The 15,870-nt window shown below is 52.9% G+C and overlaps 1 protein-coding gene across 1 annotated transcript in view; it reads right to left on the bottom strand.

Annotated features, from left to right (window-relative positions):
* Nucleotides 1-9,826: 9,826 nt before the first annotated feature.
* Nucleotides 9,827-15,870, bottom strand: part of GDPGP1 (GDP-D-glucose phosphorylase 1) — a 198,690-nt gene continuing 192,646 nt past the window's right edge. Inside the window, exon 4 of the transcript XR_008201245.1 lies at nucleotides 9,827-9,836. The gene's annotated coding sequence lies outside the window, so the exon portion shown is untranslated. The remainder of the gene's footprint in view (nucleotides 9,837-15,870) is intronic.

The following is a 15,870-nucleotide window of genomic DNA, read 5'->3' as shown; positions in this document are numbered from 1 at the left end:
CCACTACCCTTTCCTGGAGAATTCCATGGACAGAGGAGCCTGGCAGGCTATGGTCCATGGAGTCGCGAAGAGTCAGACACGACTGAACAACTAACACTTTCAACTTTTCTCAACTTTCTTGGCCTCAGTAGTTAGTCACTTACATTTCCTTTTGTATGCGTGCGTTGTTGTTTTTGGCTCTCAGTGTCTTGTTTGTTCTCAGAAAACTAGCCGATTTCCCTGTTTACTGATTCGGAGGTGCACCATTCACCGCTTGCTAAGGTTAGTACAACCACTCGTGTCTGCTTCTAGCTCCCCGTTCTAGCCTCTGCATGTGGAGTTTTCACTGTCTTGTGGGGAAGGCTTTGGGGAGGACCACGATGCAGGGAGGGCTTGGAATTCAACCTTCAATCATCGGTACTTGTGCAGAGCTTCATCCCAGCGGAGAAGGCAGAAGCCCAGGGCAGCGTTTCTCAAAGCTTCAGCATCCCTGGAGGGCGGGGTAAACACAGTTTCTGATTCAGAAGATCTGGGCTGAGGCCAAAGGGTCTGCATTTCTAACATGTTCCCTGGTGATGCTGAGGCCATCAGTCTCCCCGGGGCCCACATTTTGAGAACCGCTGGCCTCGGGCTGAGGGAAGAGCCCCGGGAGCCAGCCCTCAGGGTGAATACAAACTTCGGCTGCTGGGAATGTAGCTTTGGGCTGTAGGCAAGGCAACCTCTTTCTTATTTATTTATTGAGGCTGTGCTGGGTCTTCACCGCTGCCCCTGAGCTTTCTCTGGTTGCAGTGAGCGGGGCTGCTCTCCGCTTGTGGTGCACGGGCTTCTCTTGTTTCCAAGCACAGACTCCAGGTGCGCAAGCTCAGTAGTCGCAGCATGTAGGCTTAGTTGCTCTGCGGCATGTGGCATCTCCCCGGACCAGGGATCGAAGCTGTGTCTCCTACATTGGCAAGCGGACTCTTATCCGCAGTACCACCAGGGAAGTCCAGGGCAACACTTTCAGCCTTGATTTCCCCCGCAATGTCAGCTGAGCCCGTCGGGTGGGCCGGAATGCATGGGTGGGAAAGCATTTGCAGGAAGTGGTCTGGCCTCATGAAAAAGCTCCTCCAGCACCCAAGTCTGCCTTCACCAAGGAAGCAGGGACAGGAACATGGTTTCCCACAGGCACTTTGCAGAGAGTGCTGGAGGTAAAGGGAAACTTAAAAGCAGTAAAAAGGAGTGTAGGTTGATGCTCCGCAGGCTTTGCCAGCCTGTGAGGTCAAATGGGGTCACATCACCACCCAAATTTGCCGGGGGAAGTGGAGTTCTGTCTCCCTGCCAAGCCAGGCAAATACCACTTCATGATACAGGGCTGGGGGCACCAACGTGCTACAGAGGGTTTCCAGAACACTACCATTTCAGCATCCACTTAGAGCCTGCTCTCCTTGCCTTGACCCCACAACATCCAAAGGCACGTCTCTGGAGAGGATAGGGCCAATCCCCCCGCCCCTCGGCCCCCACCCCACTGGCTGTGTTTCTCCATTCGCTATGAAATGTGGCTCAGATGGTAAAGAATCTGCCTGCAATCTGGGAGACCTGGGTTCAACCCCTGGGTCAGGAAGATCCCCTGGAGAAGGGAATGGCAACCCACTCCAGTATTCGTACCTGGGAAATCCCATGGACAGAGGAGCCTGACGGGCTACAGCCCATGGGGATCCCAAAGAGTCGGACACGACTGAAGGTCTAACACTTTCACTTTGATAAAGGCACAAGGACTGTCAGATGGTTCTGGAGTCAGCGTGCTTGAGGTCAGAGGCCAACTGAAACAATTTACTGTGTGACCTTGAGTAAGTTCCTTAACTTCTTTGTGCCTCAGAGTGATCGTAAGAGCATACCCCCTGTGAGATTTACTCTTACGCATGTTCAACGAGATAATGCATGGTGAGCAGGTAGTGCCGTGCCTGGCGCTCACTGGACATGGACTGTTGTTGCTGTGGCCGGGACCCACCCTACGCTTGGGCTCTCTGTTGCATGTGTCTGTGCAGAAGTTGGCTGGGGAATGCACTGGGCTTGGCTCTCACTCCGTGGGCTCAGCCATTCTCAACCTGATTCTTCTTTTTTTTTCCTGGCTGTGCTGGGTCTTTGTTGCTGCTCAAGGGCACACTCTAGTTGCAGAGTTCAGGCTTCTCATTGAAGTGGCATCTCTTGTTGTGGAACCGGGGCGGTAGGGCTCAGGCTCAGTAGTTGGGGTGCACTGGCTTTGTTACTCTGAGCCATGAGGGATCTTCCTGGACCAGAGATGCAACCCATGTCCCCCGCACTGGCAGGTGGATTCTTCCCCATTGGACCACCAGGGAAGCCCCCCTCAACCTGTTCTTTCTTTGAAATTGCTCTCTCAGTAAAAGAAGGCTCCATCAGGTGTGGATGCATCCAGTCCTCTAACCGTCATAAGCAGCCAGATTCTGGGTTCTGGAGATTGGCAGACAGCACCTCCTAACATAAGAGGTCTCCATGCAGACTCTAGGAGCCCTTGGAAGATCCAGGGATGGATAGCAGAGGGTGTATAAACCCCTAAAGTGTACGTACAATTTCTGTATATCTGTGCAGATTTCTGGGAGAGGGGTCAGGACCTTCATCAGATGGTCAGAGAGGCCAGCACACCTGGAAGGTCCAGAGACCCTGCCTCAGAGGCTGAAAAAGTCCTCAGCAGACTCCCTGGACAGTATAGCCCCTCCGAGGAACACACAGGGAGTCCCTGAAACCAAGAGCCAGGAGGAATATGGGAGCAGCTCAGCTCTGCATCGCCTTCCCTGAGAACCAAGCCTTCTTCAAAGTGAGGAGAGGACTCGCCACTATAAAATGATGAGAGCGGGACTTCCCTGGTGGTTTGGCGCTTAAGACTCGGCACTTCCAATGCAGGGGGCGTGGGTTTGATCCCTGGTCAGAGAACTAAGATCCAACGTGCTGTCATAGTTTCGTCGCTAAGTCATGTCCAACTCTGTGACCCCATGGACTGCAGCCCGCCAGGCTCCACTATCCACGGAATTCTCCATGCAAGAATACTGGAGTGGGTTGCCATTTCCTCCTCCAGGGGATCTTTCTGACCCAGTGGTGAACCTGTGTCTCCTACTTGGCAGGCAGAGTCTTTACCACTGAGCCACCTATGAAGCCCTAGGATGCTGCTTTTATATAGGATACTCCTATTTTACAGATGAGAACACTGAGGCTCAGGGGCTCAGTCGCTTGCCACTGGCACACAGCATGCTGTGACGCAGCCAAAAAATTAAAAATGAGAGCAAATTAGGAAGTGTGAAACCCCAGGCAAGAATGTCTGATGACAACTGGGCATAATGACCAGCTGCCTGCGATGCCAAGGAGACAAGCCTTGGAGAAGAGGGAGTGGAGCTGCCCTGTCACAAACCCAGCGGATGGCAAGCTAGGCAGGGTGGCTAGGACAGCTGGGAGGGTCGGGCATGGAGAGGTGCTTGGAGTCCGTGGTGCAGTCGGTGCAGTCAGACTATAACCGCCCAAGGAGTTGCAGAGTGGGGTGTGCACAGTCTCTGGGGTGTCTCAGCCACATGAGCCCTCAGCTTCCCTGAGCCTCACTCCCTCATCTGAAAAATGGGACTTTGGGGACGCGGATAGACACCTGGCCTGTCTCCTCCTGGGCTTGCTGTGGAGCCAGGGAGCCCATGCACATGGTGATGTGGTCAAGGCTGGCTGCAGCAGCAGCTGAGTGTGCATTCCGAGCTGGCACCTCCTCCCCGGGCGCCCTGTGTCTGATGGAGTCACGATGGTCCTGCCTTGGGGCACTTCCCTGTACTTGCCTTAGCGCGGCGAGCCCCGTGCAAGCCCCGCCGCCCTCCTGATTCACACACTCCCCGGGGCACCCTCGGGGGCCACTGTCAGCACCCCCAGTTGTGGTAAGAGCTGTGCAAACAGAGAGCTGAGGCTGAACAGTAGAGGGGACTCCAGGTCAGGCGGGAGTGGGAGAGGACAGGGTGGGGGGCGTGTTGAGCAAGGAAAGAGCAGAGACATCCCAGAGAGAAACTCAGTTGCAGCTTCATTATGGTGAATGGTGAGATTCCTTTTCAACTCCTCACAAAAATACTCCAGTGAGGCATTTCTTGTTTCCCTGTGGAACGGATCTGTTCTGAGCTCAGGAGAGCACATTTATAGGAATCTACCCTCCTCGCCACCTAGGAGAGAGTCCTGCTTGTCCCTGAGGCAGGCAGTGGAGCCATCAAACCAGGCAGGGTTGGGTCCAGATTCTCCCCAGGCTGCCCGATGTCATCGGGCTGGCCAGAGTCCCAGGGAGCGTGCGAATGTCCCAGGGAGTGTGTGAGTCATGAGGGAGGCCGGGGCTTGCACTGCGCTCGCTGCGCTCTGGGAAGTACAGGGAAGTGACCCCATGGCAGGGCCACCGTGACTCCGTCCGACACAGGGCGCCCGGGGAGGAGGTGCCAGCTCGGAATGCACACTCAGCTGCTGCTGCAGCCAGCCTTGACCACATCACCATGTGCATGGGCTCCCTGGCCCTACAGCAAGCCCGGGAGGAAAAAGGCCCGTGGCTGATAATACCCAGGACACCCGGCGAGGCTGACCTAAATGCCTGAGGGTCCTGGCCCATCCTTTTTGTTTTTTTTTCCGGCTAATACACTCAGCAGGCAGGAACCTTCCCTGACCAGGAATTGAACATGCACCCCCTCCAGTAGAAGCACAGAGTCTTAACCACTGGACTGCCAGGCAAGTCCCTGGCCCATCCTCTTGATGGATGGTCAAGCTGTGTTGCCTGGTCATGGCCCAACTGCGCCGGCAGCCCCTTCCCTGGGCAAGCAGGCGTCCCTCCCAGAAAGGCCTGACCGACCCCTCTCCAGCCCTCATCCCAGGTTCCCCACCTGTTCTGAGGCTGCTTTCTCACCAGGATGGCTCAACCTGCCACCCGGCCCATGGTCCTGGCCAGATCTGGGGCTCATGCGGAGAGCATGGCTTTGGGGCAGTGGGTGATGGGGTGAGGCAGGCAAGAGGGGAAGAGGGGTCACTCTACCTGGACTGGCAGTGTGCCTCCTGGCCTGGCTGCCCTCCCCAGCGATGCCCCCAGGGAAGGGCCACACCCATATCCTCTCTTCAAGGCCCTGAGATGGGAAAGGAGCTGCTCTTGCTACAGGCAGAGACCTTCCTGCCCTCGGAGGTGGGCTACCCTGATCCCGAAGCCCCACATCTGGGATTGGCACTTCTATGTCTTCAAACCTGTCTGTTCAGTCCTTCAAACCTGTTGCTGACATGCTGGGTGACCTTGGGCAAGTCACTTCCCCTCTCTGGGCCTCAGTGGGCTCATCATTAGAATGAATGATCCAATATGCCCATCTGTTAGGACATTCCAAAACTGTGATATATTTATAGATATGTGATTTTATATAATCAGAACCACATTATTTTAACTTGACAGAAATGCAAATGACCCTGGTAGATGACTCAGCAGTCCTCAACCTTGGCCTGTCCACCCATTTCTTTTGGAGTGGAGAGGGAGAGGTCCCACCCAGACACACAGAATCTGAGGATCTGGGCCTCTGGGTGAGCAGGGCCTGGAGATTTGCATTAAGAGGCCACCCAGGGACCTCCCTGGTGGTCCAGTGGCTAAGACTCCTCGCACCCAACACAGGGGACCCATCCCTGGTCAGGGAACTAGATCCTGCATGATGCAATTAAGACCTGAGGCAGCCAGAAAAATAAAAAAAATAACAGTGTTAGTCACTCAGTTGTGTCCAACTCTTTGCGACCCCATGGACTGTAGCCTGCCAGGCTCCTCTGTCCTTGGGATTGCCCAGGCAAGAGTACTGGAGTGGGTTGCCATTCCCTCCTCCAGGGGATCTTCCCGACCCAGGGATCAAACCCAGGTCTCATGCATTGCTGGTGGATTCTTTTCCATCTGAAGTTTCCCTGGTGGCTCAGATGGTAAAGAATAAAATAAAAATATTGTTTTAAAAATTGCTTTCAAAGAGACTGCCTCGGAGAGGAGTTCAGGCTTTAGATGGCAGAGTGAGAGGAGAACACAGACTCTCCCTACCCCAGTACCTGACAATGTGAACGAGAATGACAAATTATGAGAGATGAATCAACACGCTAAGAAAACAATCTCCAGCAGAGGACTCCAGGGCCCCCTGGTCTCGCGGATCCCAGGCTACCTGGGACGCGGGAGTAGGACACAGGCCTGGCTGGGCAGAGGGGGTCTGGGGTGCAGGGCACTATGTGAAGGGCAGGTAACAGAAGACCCATGCCTTGAGCAAGGGGGCCTCTTCCCCAACCCCTGCACACTTGGGGCTCCCCCAAAAACTGAGAACCACACAGCCCTCGAAACCATCCTTCCAGGGGAAGGCAGCCTGGTTCCCAAGCGAGAAGTGGACCATTTGCAGGAGATGCTCGAATTAACTGAGCAAGATGAAAAGAACTTGCAAGTCCACCCTGCCAACCACCAAGAAAGGGAAGGAAATCACATGAGGGCACGGCTGGAAGGCGATGGGGCTGAGGATCAAAGGCAGCTTCCTTGAAACTAATAGCTTCAGGAGAGAGAAACGTCAATAAGATGAGTGGAGTGGGAAAAGAGCACAGAAGTTCGTTCTCCAAGTCTGCGAGTCTCTTTCTGTTTTGTAATGAAGCTCATTTGTATCACTTCTTTTTGAATTCCACCTTTAAGGCATGTCATTATGGTGGGGGATGCTGGGGGAGAGGGGAGGAAGCGATAATTAGTGAGTTTGGGATGGACAGGTACACACTGCTATATTTTAAATGGATAACTAACAAGGACCTACTATTGAACTACAGGGAATTCTGCTCAATGTTGTGTGGCAGCCTGGATGGGAGGGGAGTTTGGGGGAGAATGGATACATGTACATGTGTGGCTGAGTCTCTTCGCTCTTCACCTAAAACCATCACAGCGTTGTTAATCGGCGGCGCAGTGGTAAAGAATCTGCCTGCCAATGCAGGAGACAGAGTTTGATCCCTGGGTCGGGAAGATCTCCTGGAGAAGGGAATGGCAACCCACGCCAGTATTCTTGCCTGGGAAATCCCGTGGACAGAGGAGCCTGGCGGGCAACAGTCTATGCACGCCTGCTAAGTCTCTCCAGTCTCGTCCAGCTCTGCGACCCTGTGGACTGCAGCTGGCCAAGCTCCTCCGTCCATGGGGATTCTCCAGCCAAGAATACTTGAGCGGGTTGCCGTGCCCTCCTCCAGGGGATCTTCCCCACTCAGGGATCGAACTCATATCTTTCATGTCTTCTGCGTTGGCAGGGGAGTTCTTTACTACTAGTACCATGTGGGAAGCCCTGGGCTACAGTGCATGGGGTTGAAAAGAGGCAGACACCGCTGAGCAACCAGGCACCCACACACGGCCCAGATGGAATCTACGAGACGCATCTGCCCGTGTTCCAGAAGCTCCAGATACTTGGGCCCTTACCCTAAAATAACTCGCGACAGCCCATCCCATAAGTACAAATAATTCCCTTCCTTGGGTCAGAGTCCAGCCTTGTGGCTTTTGTCTTACAAGCCTCCAACTCTTCCTCTTTCCTGAACGCTCAGTTTTACCCAAGTCTATCTCTTCTGACTTAAGCTTCTTAAGACCCGAAATAAACTCTTTTCTTATTTGTAGCCTTCTTGTTTTGTTTTTTTTTTTTTTTTTTGGTTGACAACCTCAGATTCTTCCACAGCAACGTTCAAGACCAGAAGACAAGAGAGCTGAGTGTTCACAGTGGTATGGAAAGGGGAAACCAAGAATGTTACACCCGCTGGGGTTGTTTGGACTCATAGACACCATGGAAATAGTATCCTTGAGCCTTTTCTTGAAGGAAAAAAAAACAACAAGAAAACACAGTCGTGAATCCAGCTAACCGTCAGAAGTGTTCATTTTGGGGAATTCCCTGGCAGTCCACTGGTTAGGACTCAGTGCTTCCCCTGCCATGGCCTGGGGTTCAATCCCTGGCTGGAGAACTGAGATCCTACCAGCCATGCAGAGCGATACCCCCACCCAAAAAAAGTGTCCATTTTTTCCAAAGGTAAAATCAAGGATTTCCCTTGTGGTCCAGTGGTTAAGAATCTGCCTCGCAATGCAGGGCACACCGGTTCGATCCCTGGTCAGGGAACTAAGATCCCCCATGCCAACTGGGCCCCCACACCACAGCTAGAGTCAGTGCCCCACAACTAAGACCCGAAACAACCAAATAAATGGATATTTTTTTAAAAAAAAGGTAAAATCATGACTCTCAGACAATATAAAATGAGCATATGTCAAAATTTTTATTAAACTCCTTAAGTAATGAAGGAACAAGTAATATTTCCCAACTAGTTCAAAGGAAAATTGGAACAACACACACACATATATAGGCAGATAAATACTGAAATGAATTCACATGTACGAGCAGGAACAGTTCAATGGCCACAGACAGCAGTCAATGGCCTTCCACTGGACAAAACCAATTTGCATTTCTAGATTCAGGTCGCCCACCAGTCTTTGGTTGTTTTTGTTGGTCCAAATTCAAAGTCTTTCACAGGTTTTACTGATTCAACCGGGAGATGACTCCAAACGCAAAATTCAGGGACACGATGTGCTCAAAAGAAAGAATGAAATCTATTTAAGTACAGAACTAAGCCAAAATACTAGGAGAATTATAGATGCAGGACAGAGTGTAAGTGTTATAAACCTTGACAAAGTGAAAATATTAACATCAGAACCAGGAGCTGCGGGGAGTGGGAAAGGAGGAAGTGACCCCAAGACATACTGAGCCTGCCCAAAGTGGAGGGTTTATTCTTTGTCCCCAAGACTCCCATCTCTTAATGGGTTTCATGATTTTTTTCTTAATGTTTCATAAATTCATTATGAACGAATATCTCTGTGGAAAATAAAAGTTTATTTAAGATTCAGCAAGTTTTTCATTTTCTTTCCATTAAACTCAATAAAAATTAAATACTTTTTGTTTAAAATAGAGCAGGTGTGATACAATCCCACGTTTTAAAATTATTTCGGCTTCCCAGGTGGCTCAGTGGTGAAGAATCTGCCTGCAAGGCAGGAGACGTAGGGTTCGACCCCTGGAGGAGTAAATGGCGACCCACTCCAATATTCTTGTCTGGAGAATCCCATGGACAGAGAACCCTGGTGGGCTACAGTTTATGGGGTCACAAACAGTCGGACTCGACTTAGCCACTAAATGACAACCACCGATTGACCTTTCTACCTGTATCTCATTATCTCCCCCAAGCTCTCTGTGTACAGTTGGCATTCACCAAATGTTAGCAGTGGATAATTGGCTGTATTAAGCCTCTGCTCCATGCCAGAAAGTTCTAGGATCTGGGAACACAGTACAGAACAGAAGAGAGAAAGCTCCTGCGCTCAGGAAGTTGACATTCTAGCCAGAGGATTCGTGGCTTCCTTCTTTGTACTTTTCTAACTTGCTTGTTTTGTCTGAGAAGGAGCGTGTATCATTCTTATAAAAACAACAGTCATTACCTTCACACACACCTCAGATGACTTTTCTGAACAGTCAGAGTTGAGAACCACTATCTTGTGAGCAATATGAGTCATTAACACTTTAGTGCAAATACGGTTTTTAGAAAGTCAGAATGAGGACCCAGAGTCTCTGCAGATCCCAACCTGGGGAACCTGACTCCTGGGAAGAGATGAAGAGGGGAGGTGGTCCCGAGGTCTTCAGAGCCCCTCAGCTGAAAGAAACTCTGAGCTTGTCTCCTGAGCCCCTCAGCCAGAGGTTCCCATCCCTGCCCTGGGATCCTAAGCCTATGAGACAGACGCCCACTCTAGCAGGCACTGGAACCAGGCAGCCGGGGGCCCAGCCCAGTCTTGCTAAGTGTCTGGGACGTGCCCGGCCAGGGTTCTCCTCCCTCAGCCCGGGGGATGCCTGAGCCCCATCTGACTCCACTGCCTTTACCTCCCACTCCCACCTCTTTTTTTTTTTTTTTTTTTAATTTTTGGCCACACTTTGAGGCAGGCAGGATCTTAGCTCCCCGACCAGGAATCGAATCCATGTCCCTGCATTCGAAGGGGGTTTCTTTTTTTTCTTAACTTTATTTCTTTATTTTTGGCTGTGCTGGGTCTTCGTTGCTGCACAGGCTCTTCTCTTGCTGCAGGGAGCGGGGCTTACTTGCTAGCTGTGGTGCATGGCGTTCTCCCTGCAGAGGTTTCTCTCGTGGCGCTCAGGCTCCAGGGCGGCTTCAGTAGTTGCGGCTCCTGGGCTCTAGAGCATAGGCTCAGTAGCTGGAGTGCGGGGGCTTAGTTGCTCCGAGGAATGTGGGATCATCCAGGACCAGGGATCGAACCTGTGTCCTCTTCACTGGCAGGAAGATTCTCTACCACTGAGCCACCAGGGAAGCCCGGAAGGTCGGTTCTTCATCACTGGGCCTCCAAGGAAGTCCCCCACTCCCGCCTTTTGAGCAGAGCCCTGACCCTGCCCTTCTCCATTTGTCCCCTCACTCTAGCCACCCCAACCTAAGCCCACCCTCCCCACACCAGCCTGCCTTTGCACACACTTTTTTCCTCCACCAGAACCCTCTTCCTGCCTCCTTCCCTTGCCCCTAGATTCCCAGACCCCTTCCTCTGGAAGCCTCCCTGATATACCTCCCAACCCCTCAGGTCAGGCTTCTGCCCTCTGGCGGTGGGCTGAGCACCCTCTGGGACAGCCCAGTGCCAGCCGGGCCTGCTGTTCGGAAGGCAGGAAAGCGTGTGGGTTAGACTGGGCCCTGGCCTCTTACCATCAGGGCGACCTCAGCGAGGTCCCTTGTCCTCACTGACTGTTTCCTCATCTGAAAAACAAGGATATTGTCAAGTCTTCCTCATGGGGCCCTTGAAGGGAATAAAGAATATAATTCATATTGCTTTATTTTAAGGTCTGTTGCAAGAATAGCAATGAGATATGCACTTAAAGGAGGAGGGGAAAGTGAAAGGGGGAAATAAATCATCAAGTTGGAAAGGTTTAATTGGGAAAAAAAGTCTAACTTTCCAGAGGGGACAGAGAATCCCTCCAAAGCCCACTGCCAGCCTGCAGGTCCAGGGGTTGGACACTGTCAGGCTCACGGAAGATCACGGGCAGGGCTGGGCCCCAACGCCTGCAGGCCCAGTGGGAGCTTCATTCTCAGACCCCCCATCTTTTCTAGCTCAGCCCTGCTCAGAGTCCCAGAAATGATCACCCTACACAGCTTCCACCAGCTCCCTCAGAAGTTCCCTAAAACTGTTGTCTCTATTCATGTAGCAAGCTCGCCGAGCAAACGTGGCTCCGGGACAAGCCCCCAGCCCCTATGGGTGAATTGAGGTCTCCCCACTCCAGTGGTGCTGGGTGACTCTTGGAGCAGGTTGGGGGCGAGCGGGAGGGCTGGGGCTGTCACCCTGTGTCACCTGATGCGCCTCCTCCCCGCTCCGTCAGGAAACGGTGGCGTGACCTCTTCCCCTTGTCTGCTGTGGAGGCGGCCCGAGGAGCCTGGGCTCAGCACCCCTGACACGCACGCGGAGCGTGTGACAGGCAAGGCTGCCATCTGAGCCCCTGCCCCGCCCCCACCAACGGCTCCCCAACCTTCCCGACCCCCCCAGCCTCTGGTCTGCACCCCCGTAGTTCCCAGTGAGCAAAACTTAAGTCACATTCACCCCTGCTGGACTCCTACTCTGTGAACCAGGTGCTTATCTCACCTGCAAGGTGGGGAGATTGTCCCCATTCTACAGGCAGGGAGACTGAGGCAAAGAGCAAGCGCTGGGTTGCTCTAGGTCACCCAGCTGAGACTGGCAGGCCTACCCGGCTCTTCTTCCTCACTCTTCTGCCCCAGTCTCAGTGCTGGGCTGAGGCAGGGTCGTGAGACACAGGGAGCACTGAGTGAGGCTGCAGGGGGACGGGGGCCTCTGAGGGACATGGGAGCCCGGCTCCGGGGCTGACGGCAGCCTCTGAGGAAATGGGGGGCTCCCCAGGTGGCTCAGTGGTAAAGAACCCACCTGCCAGTGCAGGAGATGCAAGAGATGCAGGTTCTATCCCTGGGTCGGGAAGACCCCCTGGAGGAGGGGATGGCAACACACTCCAGTCTTCTTGCCTGGAGAATCTCACGGACGGAGGAGCCTAGCAGGCTACAGTCAATGGGGTCACAAAGAGCTGGACGCGACTGAGCCGCTGAGTGCACTGAGGGGATAGGTACGGAGAAGCTACCCTCCCTCCTTGTGCGCACACTGCGGAGACCCTCATTCCTTTTCTGGGCTTGCAGTACTCCATGGAAATGGGTGCCTGTGTGTTCCATCATGTTCCACTCTTTGCGACCCCATGGACTGCATGTAGCCCACCAGGCTCCACTGTCTATGGAATTTTCATGCAAAATAGTGGAGTGGGTTGCCATTTCCTTCTCCAGGGGATCTTCCAGACCCAGGAGTCGAACCTACATCTCCGGCATTGGCCCGGGGATTCTTTACCACTGAGTCGCCAGGGAAGCCCAGAATCCCTGATCCCCTCCCCCACTCTTGGACACGGAGGAGGTTATTTCTAGTCTTGCTAAGACAGGCAGTGCTGTGATGACATCCCTCTCCATGCCTCTGTGTGTGTGTGTGTGTGTGTGTGTGTGTGTATGTGACAGATTCTCCCAGGGCTCCCTCCAGCCCCACAGATGGGATGGTGGGCCTCTCGCCAGGAGGATGCAGTTTCCAGGAGGGCCCCTTGCTTGGGACTGACCCAAGCTTATTCCAGAGCCAGCCAGTCGCCAGCAGGCAGCTCCCCAGAAAGACTGCCCAGGAACCATCGATAGCCTGTCCTTACACCAGAGTTTTGTTTGTTTGGCTGGTTGGGGTTTTTGGCCAAAGGGCAGTGCTGGGCTCCGGCCCTGGGTGCTCAATGGACAGAGCTGGTCTGGGCAGACTGTTATGCAAATCAGATGAGGAAGCCAAGCTTGGGGTTCAGGGGTACTTTCCTGACGGGTTGCCTGCCAGGGAGGAAGGGGACCTTCGGGACCCCACCCCTACAGGAGTCCTGAGGGGTTCAAGGAAAGCGCAGTGCCACCCGGCCCCAGGGAAGCAGGCCCAGCCATCGCCCCAGCTCCTGCGTTCCTGGAGCTGCCCCAGAGAGCTCAGAAGCCAGTCTGGGCAGGTGCTGAGACTATGTGGCCGTTTCCTTGCCCTTTGCCAATTCTGGCTCCTCAGACGCCTACACGGCATCCCTGGGTGTTGCAGGAATATTCGATGGGGGCGCCCCTGTGCCCACAGCCCTGACCCTTCTGCACAGTGAATGGGTCTAGGTCATGGGCACCAGCACAGAGCCTGGGTACATCACACATGCCCAGTGCTCTGGCCCACCGGAAACCCTCCCAGTCCCACACTGACAGGGAGTGGGGCAAAGTCATGTCTGGCCGAAGGCCCCCAAGCAGGGACCGCCCCAGGGAGGACAGGAAACAGGACTCCATCAGCTCTCTGGCCAGAGCTACTAGACGAAGAGGAGGAGGAGGAAGAGAAATGAAGAAATCCTTTCCTGGAGCCCGAGGCCTGTGGGGCGAGGCTGGAAGAGCCCAGGCCAGCTTCCTTCAAATGGTGCATATATTACATGATGTTCCTAGATAGAGTCCAGTTTCTCTCACCTTCTTTGGTGCATTTCAGGAATTGTTTTTTAGTTAATTATGTTAAGGGTGCCTACGACTGGCGATTCTAACAAGCCTCGTTTCAGACACAGGCTTCAGGTGTCCCCACTCACCTCTGTTCTTGGTGAGTTTTGCCTGCGTCTGTGCTCAGGGCAAGCTCATTAAACAAATTAGCTGTGCCTGTTGTGTGCTCCCTGACTGTCGTTGAGGAATGGCAGTGTCAGAGATGCTATGGATCTCACCAGAGAAGAGTCATATTCAGCTCCTCTGCAGACTCGCCAATCAGGAGGTGACACGGAGCCAAGCAATATTCAGTTTCCATCCACATCGATGCCTGTCAATTGATCATTAGCATGTTTTTTGTTCTGAGCTTCCCTGGTGGCTCAGGGGTAAAGAATCCACCGCAATGCAGGAGACCTGGATTCAACCCCTGGGTTGGGAAGATTTGCCAGAGAAGGAAATGGCAAACCATTCTAGTGTTCTTGCCTGGAGAAGTCCATGGACAGAGGAGCCTGGCGGGCCACAGTCCATGGGGCCACAGAAGAGTCGGACACGACTTACTGACCAAACAACAACAAAGGTTTGTTTTACTCTAGCTGCCCCCAGGGCTTCCTTGGTGGCTCAGATGGTAAAGAATCTGCCTTCAACGCAGGAGACCCAGGGTGGTGGTGGCGGGGGCGGTGTTGAACCGTGAAGAAGGTTGAGTGCCAAAGAACTGATGCTTTTAAATTGTTGTGCTGGAAAAGACTCTTGAGAGTCCACTGAACTGCAAGGAGATCAAACCAGTCAATCCTAGTGGAAATCAGTCCTGAATATTCATTGGAAGGACTGACGCTGAAGCTCCAATACTTTGACCGTCTGATGCAGAGGGATTGTTCATTGGAAAAGACCCTGATGCTGGGAAAGATTGAAGGCAAGAGGAGAAAGGGACGACAGAGAATGAGATGGTTGGATGGCATCACTGACTCAATGGACATGAGTTTGAGCAAGCTCTGGGAGAGAGTGAAGGACAGGGAAGCCAGGTGTGCTGCAGTCCATGGGGGTAGCAAAGAGATATGATTTAGCAACTGAACGGCAACAAACTGCCTCCACTCTTCCTGAGTGGAGGCTGAAAAAACAGCCCAGTTCAGTTGCTTCCAATGGTTTGCTCGGGTGACGATCTGGGTCAGGCCACCTGCTACTCAATGCCTAGTGCTGAGACCAAGCCTCTGGGTCTGTGCCTGGGAAGCCTCTAGCTACTAACCTTTGAAAAAAGGTCAAATCATGACTGTCACACATATATAAAAATGAACATGTGTTTAAGAGTTTATTATACTCCTAAATCCATAGGAAAATTAAGAGATATAACCAGTTCAAAAGAGGTGAAGAACAGACACACTTGTTGATTGGGACTACTGAAATGTAGACATGGAGGCAGAACCGGGCAGGGGCAGCCAGTTGATGCTCTGCAGGCAGGTTCTGAATCCACAGTATAGACCGAAATTGGTTTGCGTCGCCATCAGTTACCCAGGATTTGCAGAGCTGTAAAATAGCCTTCATAAAATGGAATCCGATAATCCCGGGGTCGGTGGGGGGGCGGTCTTGCAGAGTTGAGGTAATGCAGGGCTTCTCCACAGATAGTACAATGATTTGCCCACCTCCCTGAGCGCCCAAAGCCCTTCACCTGACCTGCTGAGGCCACACCTCCCCCAGAACGCCCTCCCTGGCTTCAGACAGGGTGGGTATTATCCACTCTGCTTCCCTAGCCCCCCTGCAACTCCTTTTTTTAAAATATCTAATTTTATTTATGTATTTATTTTTGGCTCTGCTGGATCTTCATTGCTGCGAGGGCTTTTTCTCCAGCTGTCTAGAGCGGGGGCTACTTTTCACTGCAGCTTGGGGACTTATGGGGTCGCAGAGTATGGGCTCTAGGCACGTGGGCTCAGTAGCTGTGGTTCCCAGGCCCTGAGCACAGGCTCACTAGTTGTGGCCCACAGGCATGTGGGATCTTCCTGGACCAGGGATGGGACCTGCGTCTCTTGCATTGGCAGGAGGACTCTTTACTACTGAGCCGCCAGGGAAGCCCCGTACCTGCAACTTCTGATCACACTATCTCTTCCGTCAGACCACGAGATTCTCAGAAGAGAAGTTGCATCTTCTCCACCTCTCATTGCGCCTATGAGAACTCAAGATACATTTGTTGAATGAATAAGTAAAATGAATGAGAGAACAAAGCAAAAAGACAGCGTCCTAAATCAGGGTGGGCTTCCCTGGTGGCTCAGTGGTAAAGAATCCACCTGCCAGCGTGGGAGACCCGGGTTTGATCCCTGAGTCAGGAAG

Source organism: Budorcas taxicolor, chromosome 21, assembly GCF_023091745.1.
Source record: "Budorcas taxicolor isolate Tak-1 chromosome 21, Takin1.1, whole genome shotgun sequence".
In the NCBI taxonomy this organism is placed as follows: Eukaryota; Metazoa; Chordata; class Mammalia; order Artiodactyla; family Bovidae; genus Budorcas; species Budorcas taxicolor.
Note: the sequence above shows the minus strand (reverse complement) of the source record. Positions and strands in the feature narration are given on the sequence as shown.